The following is a 15,894-nucleotide window of genomic DNA, read 5'->3' as shown; positions in this document are numbered from 1 at the left end:
TTTGCCATTGCAGTAGGGGGTCCAGGGGACAGCGCCTCCCGAAAGAAATTTTTTTTGGGACTTATATTTGTGACCCGGTTTCTTATGGATCAGTCCATCTCCATCCTCTTGATTAATTGAGGGTGCCACCATGACCTGCGGTGGATTCTAAATCTGGGGTCGCTCGCTCGGTTTTTTGTTGTCAATAACCATCGACCGATCCATTTGCATAATCTCAGCAACGTGAACAACCACCAACTGCAAAAATTAGTGAAAACGTATCAAAATCGTATGCATAACACACTAAAGAGCAAGACTTGAAAATGCTCTCTCAGAAACAAAACACCAGAAATACAGTAATTTTTTTAGGAAAAGAATACAGTACTGTACCATGGTAGCATTTGCATATGCTTGTGCTATGCTAATTTGAAGCACCACCTGCCCATGCAACCAGGATAAATACTATCCATCACACGGGTGATATTGTTCCTCTCACGTCTGTGCGGGTGACATGTGACACAATACACAGTTGAAGCTTTCATATGCATAATGTATGTGCATATAAGGCTTCATTAACATCAAAACCTATTATTTTTTTCCCTTCAACCATGCATGGAAGGAAAATTAAGAACTGAACAAGTTCAGGAGATTTTTTTTTTTTGAAGAATAAATTCCATTGCTTCAGTAGTATAAATCACATAGAACGTATGAATGGGTGTAATAAGATATCAAGACCCCTTTAAACAGAAAACAACAAATACAAAATTAAAAACAGTGAAACCGGCAGCCATGTAGGGTCGTGATTTGTGAGGTCAGATCTGCCTAGCCAATCCACACAAAAATGGCCCTGTTACCTCCAATCCATTCAGTCGAGCATCGAGGCCATTCTCTGTTTGTAACTTCCCACCTTAATAGATCCTGTAATGCAGCAGGGTCTGTGTATATTCCTCTAAAAATCTGCTGGTTGCGCTCAGTCCAGATTGCCTTCCAAGCAGATAACGCCCCACACTCGTCAGATAAATTTCCATCTCTTACCTTTCCAGTTCATGTTACCCCAGTTGATTTGAAAGTCCCCCCAAAACTCATTGAGCAGATTTTTTATAAAAACACATTGACAAGGTGAGGCGCGTCGCGCCTCGCCCTGAGGCATATGAGGCGTGCACCTCAGGGCTTTTGCGCCTTATGCCTGCGCCTCAAGGCACAAAGCCCCTCACCTTGAGGCAAGACACGTTTTTAATAACACTGATCCTCGCAAACTAAGTTACGCAACAAGCTGATTTTTGAAAAAGTGGGTCCATCCTAATGATGCATAACCTTTTAGGTGTGGCCCCAAGATACCCAAGCCTAGAATCGACCTGGCATAGAATATCCCCTTGAGACTGGGCCAAGGCACGTCAAGGCATGTAGGACGTAAACAATTCGGATTCAGGTCAGATACCTGATCATATGTTTAGTTAGATTCGGTGTCAGAAGTCAGATCTGATAAATATCAGATTCAGGTTCAATTCATTTGAATCCGAACCAAATCTGAACCTTAATACATTTAAATATTGCATCAGATTAACTATTTAAGCTAAGTTGGCTCTGAAATCGGTTGAACTCATTTCCATCTTAATCCAACCTGTTTATACGTGCATGAGTCTAGCATTCATCAGTAACCTATTTCATTAAGTATGTATATAATATAAGCTATCTTGGTTGTGTTCCTTGTATTTCATATTAATATTCTGTAGTAATTTTTTAAGAGTGCAATGCATACAGCTAATTGCTACCATGAAAAGCTCATGCGATCCTAAGAACCGTGAAAGGTTCGGATTTATGTTGGGTGCCTGACCCAACCCAAACCTGAATATCTGGATATTGGCATAAAATGCTGGCCTGAAAACTGAAATCTATGCAGGTCAGGTCTGATCTATGGAATTTTCTGAACATCCGACCAGAACTGAATGACCTGAGTATTTTAATTTTTGCATGTATTCTTAAGCAAACAAATTAAATATTCTTGAGTCGAGTTTGGGCTTCCATGTTCTCAAACTAATACACCCTGATCGGATGGATAATTGGATATCCAATCTATCCACCGTAGAATTGTTGGGCTTGAGCTGGAGATGCATGTCCGAGTCACAAAGCACAATGGGTTTCCTTCGACTACTCCATTACCCACCACCCCCAAGTGACTTCCATGACTAGGTTATGAGCTTGGATCCCATCATCTAACATATGTTCCGATCGGTCCTACATTCAATCTTAAACGTCCCAGTACTCCGTGTGTTCCGTACTCCCTGTGAAATAACTTGTGGCTGGCCCTCTTCATTAAATGAGCAGGAGGATCCCTCTTGAACCCACCAAGAATCAGCTCTTAAACCCCGAAAGAATGAGTGCCCTAATTCAACTACAAAACTAAGAAATTATGAAAACATGAAAAATAATAAAGAAATCAGGGAAAAAATAATTAAAAAGCATCAATAATTTATTAATCTCCCATCTCTCTCTCTTATAATGAATACATATTGCAAACAATAAAGCAAACCTAATCCTACTACAAATCTGAGATAAATCCGATATAAGATCCAAAATGAAATCCTAAACTAAAATTCAAACTAAATAACTATAAGAAAACCAAATATTGAAAATACATCCGAATGAACCTTGTAAACCCGATGCCTTGGATCTAGATACCTCAATACCTAGAAAATACTTGAGCGGACCAAGGTCTTTCATGTAAAAATGTTGACTTAAATAGACCTTGAGTCTTGTCAGTACCTTTTTATCATTTTTAGTAATTATTAAGTCATTTATGTACACCAAAATAGCTATGAACGAATTATCCTGAAAGCACATAAATAGAGAATAATCTGCTTTAGACTGAGAGAACCCATAACCAATGAAAGCACCAGAGAACTTGGCAAGCCAATTTCTACCCTACACAGACTTGTTCAATTTGCAATCTTGGTGGCATCTCCATATAAACTTCTTCATGGAGATCACCATGTAAGAAGGCGTTATGAACATTCATTGATGAAGAGTCCAATTTTTTACTGCTGCAACCGTGAGAAGGCATCTCATAATGATTAGTTTTGCTGCGAGTGCAAATGTCTCATGGTAGTCGAGTCCTTTCTGTTGCGAATACCCCTTTGCCACTAATCTTGCCTTGTAGTGTTTTATAATATCATTCGACTTGTATTTTATCTTGTATATCTACTTTCACCCTATAGGTTTGACGCCCTTAGGTATATCAGTAATTGTCTAAGTGTTATTCTCCTCTAAGGCGCGTATTTTAGCAACCATAGTATCTCGCTAACACTTCTCACCCATGTCTTGACTAAATGTTATAGGCTCAGATTAAGAGGAAATGGCTAATAGAAAGGCTTGATGATAAGGAGATTTTTTTTTCAAATGAGATGTAGTTGACTAAAGGAAATTATGTACCTTTACTTTCAGCTTGCCTTGTCAATAAAGTTGGATGAGGTGAGGATTGAGCTATTGAGTAGTGGAAGTCTTTCAACATCACAGATGGTCTATGTTCTCTTGAAGATCAACGTAGAACATTTTGGTTCTCATTTTGAATTTCATTCTTAGGTTGATAATTTTCAAAGGGTGGTTCAGAAGCCAATTCATTATCAGGACAATCATGTCTTTATTGGAAAATAGGTGATTCAATTATAGGGACAAGTAGCATGGGTTTGATCTCCATCTCGTCTTTCTCATCAAACGAAAAAATATTTTCATGAAAAACCACATCATGACTAGTGAAAAAATATTTGATTCTAAATCATAAACCTTGTATGCCTTTTGAGTAAAAGGGTACCCAAGAAAGACATATTTTTTTGCTCAAAAATCAAATTTAGGTTTATTGTGATCAACATTAATAGCATAGCAGAGGCAGCCAAACAAACACAAATGAGCAAAACTTGGTTTTTTGATAAAAAATCGCTCAGAGAGAGTTTTACCAATCAAATTTCGGTGAAGGGGTTCTATTAATTAGATAAGTTGCAGCACACATTCCCCCCAAAACTTATATGATAAGTTGGCTTGAAACATCAAGGCCCTAGAAACCTCCAAAAGGTGATGATGTTTGCGCTCAACGACCTTGTATTGCTTGGGTGTAGCAATACAACTATGTTGATGTACAATTTCATGATCGAGCAAAAATTTTTGCATTTCATCAGAAAAAAAACTCAGTCTCATTATTAGATATCAAATTCTTGACTTGAGTCTAATAGTGAATTTGGACCATGCACAAAAAAGATTGAAGCAAGCTTTTTGCTTCATATTTATGTCTCATTAAGTAAGCCCAAGTGCATCTAGTAAAATCATCCACAATGCTAAAAAAATAATGGGCTCCTGACAAGGAGGATTGAGAATAAGCACCCCAAATGTCAACATGAATTAATTCAAAAGCAGTAGTTGTTGAAATAAAACTAGTACCAAAAGGAAAACGATCTTGCTTGGTTCGGGAACAAATCTCAAAATGACAAGTGTCTATCAAAGTAAAGCTAGAATCATATGCAAAAAAAAGTTTCATATGAAACATAGATGGATGCCCCAATCTCCGGTGCCACAAGTCAAATGAGGGACAACATGAGGCCAAGGCTGAAGGTGAAGATAGCTCATGATAAAAGACACAACTCATCTCTCTCCTCACCCACTCCAATCTTCATCCCCGAAAGCAAGGTCCTGAATGACACACGAGTAAAAAAAAAAAGTGACAGAACAGTTTAGAGACTTTGTCAATTTGCTAACTGACAAAAGATTGAACTTGAAAGAAGGTATGCATAGGATATCTTTCAAAACAATTTTATCAGAGATCTTGGTTGACCCTTGATCTTGAATTTTAATAGATGAACCATTCAAAAGTTTAATAAAAATATACAAATTATTTTGTGATACATCAAAACATAATTTTGAGGAAGAAGTAATATGTTCACTTGCCTCAGAATCGATGATCCAAGAGGAAGAAAGATAAGGGTTGAAGCAAGACAGACCTGTAAAATTTGCCAAGGCCACAAAGGAGTTGTTTTTTACAAGTGCCATGAGCTGGTTGTACTCGTCTCGAGTAAGACTATCACTTGTCTTAGATTCACTTGATGCATTACCTGTAGGGAGTTATCCCCACTTCAACAACATTGACAATGGTTGTCCCTTGAATTGGTTTACAAAATTTGTGTCATAAAGGATAGACGTAAAACTTGTAACATTTTTATTTGGTATGACTGATCCCATTGCAATGAGAATAGGTTGGTCATGAGCGATGAGTGACAATGAATTTGGTTCCTTGACCATCTTGAGGAGAAACCCAATTACTAACAAGAGCAGCACGATCTGAGGAGGCGGGGATAATACGAGCCTCACATTGCTTCTCCTTCTGTAACACTAAAGAATATACTTTTCCAATGGTCGGTAGGAGATCCATCAAAAGAATTTGTTCTCTAACCGTAGTATATGAGCCATTTTGTCCCATGAGGAATTGAATGATTATTTTCCTTTGTTGTTGTTTGGCAATGACTTTCAAGGCTCCACAAGAACAAGTGGACATAGGACAATAAGAAGCTAATTCATTCCAATATCCTTTCAAAGTGGTGAAATAATTTGCAACGACCATAGATTATTGTTGCAACCTAGAAATAACACTTTGAATCTGAAAATTCTTGGAGCATGGATTTGAGTAAATCGCTATTTGAGGTCAGTCCAAACCTCATGAGCCGTAGTGGCATATATGACATTGTTGGCCAATTCTCGAGAAATCGAGTTAACCATGATAAAATCATGTGGTTACATCGTTGCCACTTAGCAAACTCTGGTGTAGTAGTCTCAGAAGGGGTTATGGTTCCATCAATAAATCCTAATTTATTTTTTGCGCTTAAAGCCATCGCCAAGGCACAACTTCGGGTCGCATAGTTGTTACCATCAATAGTTTGAGACACAAGAACAACACCCTGGCTGTCTGAATAATGCAATTAGAATGAGTTGGTGACATAAAAAACATAATCAATATTTTGTCTTTGGTTTTAATTTTGATCAACCATAGATGCTTACCTCTGAAATAATGACCAAGAACACCAATCACACAGTTAATCATTGGAACACACAGGGCAGGCCAATGGCAGAAGGATATGCACAACAAATAGGTGGTCCTGTTACGAGCATAACCCGGTGGACAGACAAGCGCACTAGTGAATAGAGGCAGACAAAGAGCAATCTCTGTGATAGCTAAAGATTGACTCTGGTCTTACTAGAAGGACATAATGATTTGTTGTCTCTGCAGAGGCCATAAAGCAATCTGATAACCAGGTGAGGGCTCAGTGAGCAAACTCTGCAATAGCCAGAAATGGCCAGCAGATGAAGTGCTTAGTGAGGGAGATGCTCAGAAGAAAAATCGAGCAGAGAGGCACGACCTACTCTGATACCATATGAAGTGCGATATCAGAAGTGGACACATAAAATGAGAGCATATTTAACATTGAGTATGGAAGCAATATATATACATTACTTGGAGTAGGCAAATCACATAAGATTAATGATAAGGCTGTTTTGAAATCACGACAATCACTCTTCTGATATCAAAACAACCTTCATTTCTTTACACTCCTTCATTTCTTTACAAACAAAATATAAAAATGCACAAATAGGTGTTAGTGAGGGCCCAAGTTATAAGAGTGTGCACAAAACAAAAGTGTCACTTATGGGCCAAACAATATCACAAAGCCACTTATGGGTAACAAACACATAAAAAATAAAAATTTATTCATAGTGTAAATGCTTGAGATAAAACATAACAACATATGGGAAGAACTTATATATATAGGCAGCTTACAACTCAAATGGGGCTAGTCAACTAGCCATTGGGCTAGACAATGAAAAAGAAAAACAAAAAAAAAAGAAAAAGAAAAAGATACAAATGTGTCCCTAACGAGCGCAACCTATTATAACAAATTGAAATGATCAAAATGCCTTGAATGGGTATAAACCTATTACATATACAGAAATGACCAACAATAAATATAGAAAATGATTGTATTATACAACAAAAATGATGCATTTTCACAAACCCTACATTTTGCCAAGATTTGTGGATGTTCAAAATCACAAATGTTGGGCATTAAAATGACCATTTTAACCTTCACATGTGTGGACCTTCTGAGGATATGCAAACTTTTTCTGTGACAAACTTTATTACTGATTTTTTACCCAAAACTTAAAGGATGAAGAAGTCTGCATATATTTTATAAGGAAGTTCGTATAAAATATAGGCAAAAAATGACCAATATTTGTGAGGATGAGGAAGTCTTAATAAAATATAGGCGATGATGTAAAACCCATAAAATTTTTGAAATTTTCAAATAGGAATTTTTCGAACAATATAGAATGTTTGATTGACCTGTGTGATTAAATTACAACTTATTTGTAGTTCACTATTGTTCATACTATGAGGATTATTCTGTATAACCCATAATTTTTTTTAGGATTTTTTTCGTGTTGAGATTTCTTGAACAATATATATGTATTGCTTCCGGCAAAAATTTGCCTTGTGTGATTTAAATAATGGCTTGTTCGAGGTTTACCTGGCTTTTTCGTAATTTGTTTTCAAGTAAATTTCTGGGGTTTTCTTTTTTAATTGGTTTTGCGTGCCAATTATGTGATTTAACTTAACCTAAATTACTACTCTGTTAAGGTTAATTAATTGTGCTTAGTAGAGAATGAGAATATAAATAAATGAAATAGATAAGCAAAGTTCTTGGATTGGGTATGGACCCAATGTACTAGCATGAAATTATTTGCAATTGAGAAGGCCTTTAATTAAACAAAAAATAAAAAGAATAATAGTAAATATAATATTATTTTGGGCCTTTTAGGGAGGTCGATACCCCTAGAGGAGGACCTTGGGACTTGTGTGGAGGTGGTCCCAAGAGACCCTCCATGGATCTCAAGGAACCACTTTGGTTTCCAAGGAAAGGTTTCCATTTTTGAAAAACCATTCTTATGCTTTTGACTACCCTTGTCCTTATCATTTTGATGTAAGGAGACACTTTTTTGAATTCACGTTTTGTGGGTTGGAGGGCTTGGCTCTTCTCAGCCCTCCATCTCCCTTGAGCAAGGTAAGCCTTCCATCTTGTCGCCTTCCTTTGGAAGCCTATATATAGGAGGGAGCAAGAGGCACTTCTCACTTTTTGTTTGTCTCTCTCTCTTCCTTGCTCTCCCTCTCTCTCCAACGTTATTCTTTGTGGGAATTTTTGTTTGTGCTTAGCATCACTTCCAACCTCCTTAGTGTAGTGTGAGGTACCACATAGGGACTTCACACTACACATATTAGAGGAAGGAAGTTTGATTTGATTAGAGAGATTTCTTGTTCTTCAAAAAGGTAGGTTTATTCACTTCCCTCATGTAGATTCACAAGGCTAGAACGATTAATGCTGGTATGATATGCTTTAAAATGAGTATGGGCCACTTATGTTGTTTGAAATCATTAAATGATGTTTCTTAGATATTCATGTGATACATTGCATTAAAGTCGTTTTCCTTTTTATTTCATGAAAGTAGCTAACATGGGAATATTTTTTTATATATATCCATGAATATAGCCAACCTGAGCTTGGGTAAGGTTTGTGTAAATAGCTGAATGAAATTTTTTTTTTTTAGGTGTCCAAGTCTGGAAAAAAAAATTATGAACCCCTTGCCATTCATGGGAAACATTGTAATAAAGTTTTTTTTGTCTCTCTATATGATATAAATAGCTAACGTTGGAGCATAGTGACAAACATTTTTCCGGCAAAATCTTGTTTGTCAAAAACTCACGAGAAATTGAATTTTTTTCATAAATCTCACATTTTTTGCAAAATCTCAGCAATAAAAAAATAAATTAAAAATAAAAACTTTTTTATAGGAAAATATTAATAAAATTATTTAAAAATAAAAAATACATGATTTTTTCATGATAAATAGCCATTTAAAATGTAAATACCACGTTAAAATCATGGTATTTATGTTTTTTCATAAATGTCATGATATTTTGAAAATCTCGCGAGAAATTGCCATTTTAAACTTTCAGGCAATTTCTCGCGATATTTGTTATAGAGCGTTGGAGTAGGTTTATTCACTTCCTTCATGTACGTTAACCATACTTGTGTGCATGTGTTCATTCCATTTCATGATGTTTATTTTCTCTACATGCATGAATGTGTTACTTACATGCATAAGTGGTAGATATGCATTCATTATGTGTTGCCCTACATGCATGTATCATCATTTGCCATTTTTACTTGTGTATTTTCCCTACATTCACGTGACTTGCTCATGGTGGTTTTCGTCTACATGCACATGAAATGAGTTGTGACATACTCATTTTCATAGGACATGAGTAGATTTTTTTGGATGCACATAGTTTGATTTCTATGCGCTAAGTGTTTGTTTTTTCAGCCTTCTTTAGTTCTTGGTACAAATGTATAGATATACATCTGGATATGTATATGCATTGTGAATTGAATCTATAATTTTTTTGGGTTCCTTCAAAACCATGGGCTATAGCAAGGTTTTTTCCTCCTGCATTTTTCCCTTGTGTGCGTAAAACTAATTTAATTTTTTTCATGATGGCTTTTTAAGTTTTCAAGTGATGCAGTTAAATGAAAAAAAAAAATGTGTTATCAATCTTGGACTGCGCTGTCCCTCAAAGTTGTTCATACCTCTTGAGATCAGTCCATGGGCTAATACACTAAGAGGTCAGCCCAAGGACTGACATAGTCCATTTCAAAAAAAAGAAGAAAAAAAAAACAAAAACTATTTTGCATTTTTGGTGCAGTTTTTCCCACTTACATCTACGGTCCAGAGAACAATCTCTGGACTGGCGCATAGTGAGATATAAACAAATTTTTTTTGGTCTTTCTGAACATCGACCTATGACTGAGGACATTTTTCCAAGCTTGAGCTGGAACCAAAGACTTAGTTGAGTGTCCTAAGTCTATGGTTTAACAACCACATTTTGGGTTTATAACTAGCTCTTGTTATATATTTTTGGGGCTTTTCTCAACTAGTTTGAAGTCACCTAGGTCCGACTGAATTAAGCCATAATCAGACTAAGCTTGGGGCTGACTCAGTCCTTTCTTTGGTTCTAATATATATATATATATATATATATATATATATATATATATATATATATATATATATATATATATTCATATTTCTTTTTGAACCATATGCATGAGAAAAAAAATATATTTATGCATGTTTATGTTTATTTTTGAACCATATGCATGCAGAAAAAATATATTTATTCATGTTGATATATAATTATTTTTGAACCATATGTATGTGAAAAATATATTTAAAAAGGTTATGATTATTCATGAACCATACTCATGTGAAAGATATATTTATGAATGGTTATGATTATATTTAGCCCACATGCATGATGAACAAAAATGTATATATGTGTGCCTTAAGTTAAATCCACACCACACAAACACAAGTAAAGATAAGTTCTTAATTCACTAAAAGCACGTGATTGTAAAGATGATGGTTGGTCAAGACCGGACCACATGGAAACATACTTAATTGACTTGATCAAATCTGGACACCATGTGTATGTGGACTCTATAAATTCATGATTTGAATTACATCATGTATGAGATTGTATGCGAGTGTGGTGACATCAAAAATATGTTATTGTTGTCTTACTATTATTAAATGCATGCTCGTGTCTGGTATGACCATAAACTTTGTGAACATTACTTCATGTCATTATTGAAATGTTACATGATATAAAGGGTTTATGTATACATCAAGAATGTTATGATGTTTGGACATGTATCTGGGTGTGTGGCATGAAAAAATATACTTTGTATTGTACTGCTAAGCCATCTAGCATGCATGTACTATGTTTAGTTCCCGTGCGAGTTTGGTTTTAAGATGAATCTTTGGGTGTAAATTATGCCGCATTTTGTTTATTTTATGTCAACACATAACTTGGGATCCACCTTTACAGACGAAGTTCTCATATGGGCCTAAGGCACCCAAGCAAACTGAATTGGGTTGTGTAAATATGCATGCATCCTCGTACACTTGTTACCCTAGGGGGTACTTGGGATAATGGGCTCTAACTTGCCTAATGGTTTAAAGCACACGTGATTATGTTTCACCTAATTAAGAACCCAATAGCCCATTCAGATTTTTATACCTACCTTAGAGGGGTAAGGTGGTACAACCTTGAGTGACATGTTATGTTTTATGGGAGCAATGACATCCTAGATGGTCTCTAGTAACTTAGAGGTTTAGGAATCTGAGACTATTAATGTGTCCTAGGTGATAGATCCCAACTACTGCAGCTAGTCATGGATTGCAATCCTATTTTGAACGATGCTTTTGTGGGAAATACTCTCGGTCACAAACCTCTCAGTCACAAATCATCCGCTTTGGATATCTGGCTAGTTAGATGCTTTAAAAAATAAAAGAAAACTTTGCATAATGAACAACTGTTGTAGTCTCAATTGTTCTAATGATCGATCCCTAAGTACCAGAAATAAATAATTAAGGAAAACAATGACTTACTAACACAATTTTTTATTAAGTTGTTGAATGATGAGATGCATATTGATATTTGGTTTAAATGTACATGTTTAATTATCTTGTTGCAATATACATATTTGATATCTTATGAAATATCTCTTACATAAATATGACTTATATGATTATGTTGTATGTTAATGTGAGATGCATGATTATAATGTACTTGATCTACCTTGTTAAATTTTTATGTGGTTGGTGTATTCACCTACTAGACTTTCATAAGTATGACCTATTTTATGGGATATGTTCAGGTGAGCAGCGGTGCGATGGTACGATATAGTAGCGAGACCAGGATACCATACTCTCTCAACTCTTCAGTTCTAGAAATTTTGAGTCTCAATTAGACTGAGACGTTTCGTCATTTATATTTGAACATGTATGTTAAATGATGATACTTTATAATCTAAGTTTGGAATGCTAGTTGATTTTATTTCAATACTTGAGGAGTTGGATTCTCTATGGAATCATTATTTGTGCAGACTTGGATCCAAGTCAAAATAGAAATTAGATCCAGTCCAGTTTAGTTTGTTAGTCTTTATAACTCGCACAGAGTTGTCTAATCCAAACCAAAACAATTTTTGTTGTGTACTGATCCCCTCGTTCGAGTTGGATTATATATTAAAAAAAATTATCAAAAATTTACACTTATTTTTTGTTAGAAATTCTAGGGTGTTACAGAGGATGAGGAAGTCCACATATTTTATGAAGATGAGGAAGTCTGCATATATTTTATGAAGAAGACCATATGAAGTTCACAAAAAATATAGGCAAGGATAATGAAGTTTACATATATTTTATGAGGAAGAGAAAGTCCACATAAAAGATAGGCACAAATGAGGAAGTTCGCATATATTTTATAAGGATGAAGAAGTCCGTATATATTTTATGAGGAAGAAGTCCACATATATTTTATAAGAGAAAATTAGCATAAAATATAGGTAAGGATGAGAAAGTTCACATATATTTTATGAGGATAAAGAAGTCTGCATATATTCTATAAGACCTCATGAAGTCCACATAGAATATAGGCGAGGATAAGGAAGTCCACATAAAATATATGTGGACTTTCCTCATCCTCATAAAATAAATGTGGACTTCCTCATCTTTCAATTTATGGGTCCAAAATCAGTAGTAAAGTCTATCCTAGAGGAAGTTTGTATATCCTTAGGAGGTCCGCACATATGAAGGTTAAAATGGTTATTTTAATGCCCAACATTTACGATTTGGGACATTGGTAGATTTTGGCAAATTGTAAAGTTTCTTTTTTTAAATGCATCATTTTTGTCATATAGTACAATTATTTTTCAAAATAAATATATGTACATACAGATCATATATGTATATCATATATACAAGCATATTATATATATGTATATAACTATGTGTGTGTGTATATATATATATATATATATATATATATATATATATATATATATATATATATATATATATATATATACAACTTTAATACTCTCCCTCAAACTTAAGGTAACACAAAAAGTTTGCTAAGTAAGAAATGAAACTGGGTAGAAGGAAGTGTCTTGGTGAAGAAGTCGGTCAACTGATATTCTGATGCTACATATGACAATATAATATTCTTTAAATATTATTCACAAATATAGTGACAATCCATTTCGATGTGCTTAGTTCTTTCATAAAATTTATAATTGTCAGCTATATATATGACGCTCTTCTTGTCAGAGCATAACCTTGAAGGTGATTGCAAATACACCCCCATGTCTTTCAGTAATCTTCTCGACTACAAGATTTCTGATGTCGTGGTAGTCATAGCGCGATACTCAACTTCTATTGAAATCACTTATAAAAATATAAAAACCAATAATTGAGTGTCTACCATTGATATCACCTCCACAAAGTCAGAAAATGCAATTAATTTAAGTGGGGAGGAGGAAGATAATAAAAGACACCTTTAGAAACAAAATTGTTCAATATATAATAATTCTCATGACAACTCATGCACAGTAGTAGTAGAATGTTGAAATTAGCTTGAGGTATGCACTATATAAGATATGTTAAATAGTCAAATAGGTGAGCCCTCCAATCATCTAACGAAATGGAGTGGGGTCTTCTAAAGGTCTTTCATTATCTATCTTTATTTTTGCATTAATTACCTCAAGGGTATCTATTGTTTTCTTATCAGTAATTTCAGACCTGTCAATAATCTCAGTGGCAAACTTGAATTGAGTCCGTAAATAACCACATGAGGAATACGATACCTCAATGCCCACAAAAAATCTAAAGAATCCTAGATCAATCATTTTAAAGTTTTGTTTAAGAATATTTTTAATGTAACTAACTCTCTGTTTGTCTCTTCTAGTAATGATCACATCATCAACGTAGAGAAGTAAAATAAAAATACATGCATTAGACTTCTTAACAAACATAGCAGTGTTAGTATAATAAGATTTATAGTCAAGCTTAATCATAATAGAACTGAATCTATCATATCAGGCTTTAAGAGTCTATTTCAAACTATATAGAGCTTTATTTATGTGAATAACTTTTCCTAACATTTGATAAATAGGTCAATTCTTAGTAACAATTACAATTATGAGGGTTCTAACTAAGGTCATCCTGGCTACTAGCATAAAGGTTTCATTGTAATTTATATCGTACTCTTGGAAATAGCCTTTGGCCACTAACATAGCCTTATATCCCTTTAAGGTACCATTAATTTTGGTTTTTACTTTGTACACCTATCGACAACTTACGGCCATTTTCCTTTACATAGATCCGCTATTACCCAGATTTTGGACTTTTTTAAGTCTTCTAATTCATTATTCATGTCACATATCCATTCATAATAACTTTTACTTTAGTTATATGAGGTAGGTTCACAATAGGAGAATATTTTAGCTAAGCATACTCTATATCGAGGATAGAATGGTTTATATGATAGATACATATTCGGTGGTCTAGAGACTCTGCCATATATTCTAAAACTATTAGGTTCATGTATTTTAGGTTGGAATACCTTTCCAAGGCACTTGGTTGTCTATCATTTCTTTTTCTATTATATTAGATAACTAGAGGTTCACTTCTGTCTACATATCATTCATGCCACCAGGATTATTAGGTTGAGGTTCTTCGTTACCATTATCAAAACTCAAAAAATTATCATTGCATTTAGGAAGAAATTCTAACATGAAAGAATAGTTATTAGCTTTCTTAAGCACACTTTAATAAAATAAGTTTTCATTTTCTATAAATGATATATTTCTAGAAATATAAAGTTTATCATTTTTAAAATCATAGCATCTAAATTCATTTTGGTTTTCACGGTATCCAAGAAAAAGATGAAGTATTGCCCTTGGTGATAACTTATCATTTTTGTTTGTAGGAATAAAGCATTTACAACTAAAAGTCCTTAATCTAGAGTAATCAAGGAAAAAAAATTAAAATTTTCAAAAGGAGAGACATTTTGAAGTTTAGTAGAAGGAACTTTATTTATGTGATAAACAACGATAAACGAAGTTTTAGCCTGAAATTCTTTTGGAATATGTTTTCAAATATGCAGAGTTTTAGTGGTCTTTATAATATGCTTATGTTTTCTTTTGGACATTTCATTTTGTTGAGGTGTGTTGGCACAAAATCTTTGATGCAAAATTTCATTGATTTCTAAACAGTTTTTGAAATCATTTGACGTAAATTCTCCTCTTGAATCTGAGTGAAAAATAAAAATATTTGTTTTGAACAAGTTTTTCATAAGGTTGTCAAAAGTTTTGAAATTTTCGAAAACTTCATATTTGTACCTAAGAAAATCAATTCAAGTATAACATAAATAATTATCCACAAAAACTATATAATAAACATAACCACCTTTGAGTCTACCAATTCAAGTGGTTTGGTAGCAAAAAAAGGTTATCTCCTTAAAAGGAATATCTTTCATCTTTCTAAGAATGCAATCAATGCAATAAAAACTTTCATTATAAAACATTTTCAAATGTGATACATTAGATATCTTAGATGTGCTAGGATTAGAGGTGTCAGCGGGTTGGGTTTGACTTGGACCCGACCTGTACCAAACCTTATAGGGTTAGGGTTTGATGATAAATAAGAAGACCCTATTAGAGTTCGGGTCAGGCCCGAAGAGACTGATTAATACATGGAGCTGGGTATGGTTTGTGAAATTTTATACCAGACCTGGGCCTGATCTGAGTTTCGATTAAGATGCACAAAATTTCAATGTAAAAATGATAAAAAAAATATTATTTTACCAGTTACGGTCCGAGTCTGGTTCATGTAATCCTTATAGGATCCAAGTATGGTTTCTCTTATGGTGGGTCCGATTAGAGCCTGGTCCAAACCCGGTACCATCATCTCAAATTTGGTTTG

This window comes from Nuphar pumila, chromosome 13 (assembly GCF_984573655.1).
Source record: "Nuphar pumila chromosome 13, dmNupPumi1.hap1.1, whole genome shotgun sequence".
Lineage (NCBI taxonomy): Eukaryota > Viridiplantae > Streptophyta > Magnoliopsida > Nymphaeales > Nymphaeaceae > Nuphar > Nuphar pumila.
Note: the sequence above shows the minus strand (reverse complement) of the source record.